The 2,318-nt window shown below is 52.8% G+C and overlaps 1 non-coding gene across 1 annotated transcript; it reads right to left on the bottom strand.

Moving 5' to 3' along the window:
• Nucleotides 1-1,573: 1,573 nt before the first annotated feature.
• TRNAL-AAG lies at nucleotides 1,574-1,655 on the bottom strand. The gene has a single exon. It is a non-coding gene; the product is annotated as a tRNA-Leu (tRNA).
• Between the last annotated feature and the right edge of the window lie 663 nt (nucleotides 1,656-2,318).

Genomic DNA, 2,318 nt, shown 5'->3' on the forward strand with positions numbered 1-2,318 from the left:
ATTTAAAATCAGGGGGGAAACCAGAAACATAATTACTAGCATTGCTAAGAGAAACATTTTTATAAGTTTGGTGTAGAAAACTAATTTTTGTCCAAAAATTCAGAAACAATCAATATGACAACTCACTATATTAAAACAATATTCAACTTAGATACTCCCTCATCCCTTAAAAAAATGCATAAGCAAAGTGAAAAAAAAACAAATGAGAAAACCGTGGAAAACGTGTAAGTTGTGTTGTGAAGTTAATTTTCCTGATACAAGTAAACTTCTATACCTCAGCAAGAAACATTCCCACTCACAGGAAAGACGTGCAATGGGTGTAAACACTGAGTTCATGAAAAAGGAAAAACAAATGGCTGTGAAAACATGGAAAGATTATTAATATTCTTCTTAAGAGAAGTGAAAAATGTAGTCACAGAACTACTTAAAACAGCACTTTGTACCTATCAGACTGGCCAACAAAGAAACAAACAGAAGCTAAATTTGGGGCAGTGTTGCGTGTTAGCATCTCCACACACTGAATTAGGCTCCTGCGGCGCCTGTGACACACGGGCACAGCTTACGGGCTCACAGCAACAGGTACTTCCTCGAAGTTCTGGAGGCCACAACCCAAGGTCAGTGTTACTGGGGGAAGGTCAAGGTGCTGCCAAAGTCACAGAGGCTGGACTCTGGCTCTATCAACATTCCTCTCCCGTCCCCCTTCTCCCTTGGGCAAAGGGCATGAGTCCACTTGAGAGGCACCTGGAGGCTCAGTCGGTTAAGTGTTTGAATCTTGGTTTCAGCTCAGGTCATGGTCTCAGTTTGTGGGTTTGAGTCCCGCATAGGGCTCTGCACTGACAGCACAGAGTCTGCTTGGGATTTCTCTCTCCTCTCTCTGAGCCTCCACTTGCTATCTCTCAAAAAATAAATAAACATAAAAATTAAAAAATAAAGTCTGCCTAAAAATCCAGGATAAGCTCCCCATCTTAATTTTTCCCCCCTATAAGGTAATATTTACAGCTTCCAGGAATGGGGGCGGGGGCATTTTTCAGTCGACTATAGGCATTAACGTCCTGATTCCTCCTCCCGCAGGTAGGGGATGACTTGGTTCTAAGTTTAGTCTCCTTCTCTGTAAGCAGGAATAACAAGGTAAATCTCCTCGTGCATTGTTGAGACTATTACATGACTTAATCTATGTAAGGCAGCTGTGACAGTATCAGGGGACCCGTAGGATACACCTGGAGCTACCCCGCTCAGGCTGGCGAGGAACCAGTACCTTCCCAGGTGCTACAGGAAGATTAGTTAGTACCACTGGGGAAGACTAAGACCAGACCCAACAAAATTGCCACCCCTCGTAGGCTCTGGCTGAGCACTTGCGTTTCTACAAAGTCCCCAGCAGCGCACTCCTGTGCCGTGCAGGTCTGAGTTACTGTGACACTGTCCAGGGAGCTACGTGTGGCCCAGACCGTGCAAAACACGGGGTTTTACTTCTTTTGTGGACCTGAGGGCCTTAGACATAAGTAATTGGCAGCCAGACTGTCCTTTTTCTAAGGTCTCTAAACAGATCCTCACACTCAGCTCACAATATAAAGGCTGGCAGCGGTGGGATTCGAACCCACGCCCCCGAAGAGACTGGAGCCTTAATCCAGCGCCTTAGACCGCTCGGCCACGCTACCAGACGCCCGCTCCCCCGCGGATCTCGTGGAGCACGGGAAATCTGCGGGTGGGAGGCGCTCCCCGGAATGGGTTCTCCGCCCCCCGCCCCACCTGGCCACCGGGCCATTGCGCACCCCGAAGGCGGGGCTCTGGCCCCGCGCGGTCCGCACCGCCTCGTAGAGCCCCCGCCCCGCCGCGTGCAAGGGTGCGGCCGGGGCCATCTCCCCCCCACCCCCCGGCAGACCGGGACCACTGCCCATCTGGACCACGGCCATAAGCCTGCGCGCAGAAGTGATGCGGTGGAGCCTTGTGTCACTTGAGGTGAGTGGCCGGAAGAGCACGTCCCGGGGGAGCTTACCGTCACCGTCCGTGTCACTCAGGAGCAGCCGCTGAAAGTCTTGTGTCAGGTGTGCAGAGGCCTAGCAGCCCTGTAAGAGGCTGTCCCATGTCGCGGACCAGGAAAACAACCGTTTTTCCTAGGCTGCCACACGGCACGAGGGAGGGCTGCACTCCGATCCTACAGTTTCAGAGTCAGGACACGGTCCGCGTGGCCACGTCTGGGTCCGCGGAGATGCCGCCGCACCTGCTGCCCGCGTCCCACCGCGCGCGTCTGCCCGGACGTAGGGGGCTGGGGCCGCGGCCGCGCGGAGCAGGGGGCGGGTGTGCGGGGCGGGCGGGCAGGG

The sequence above is a fragment of the Suricata suricatta genome, chromosome 7 (genome assembly GCF_006229205.1).
Source record: "Suricata suricatta isolate VVHF042 chromosome 7, meerkat_22Aug2017_6uvM2_HiC, whole genome shotgun sequence".
Classification (NCBI taxonomy): domain Eukaryota; kingdom Metazoa; phylum Chordata; class Mammalia; order Carnivora; family Herpestidae; genus Suricata; species Suricata suricatta.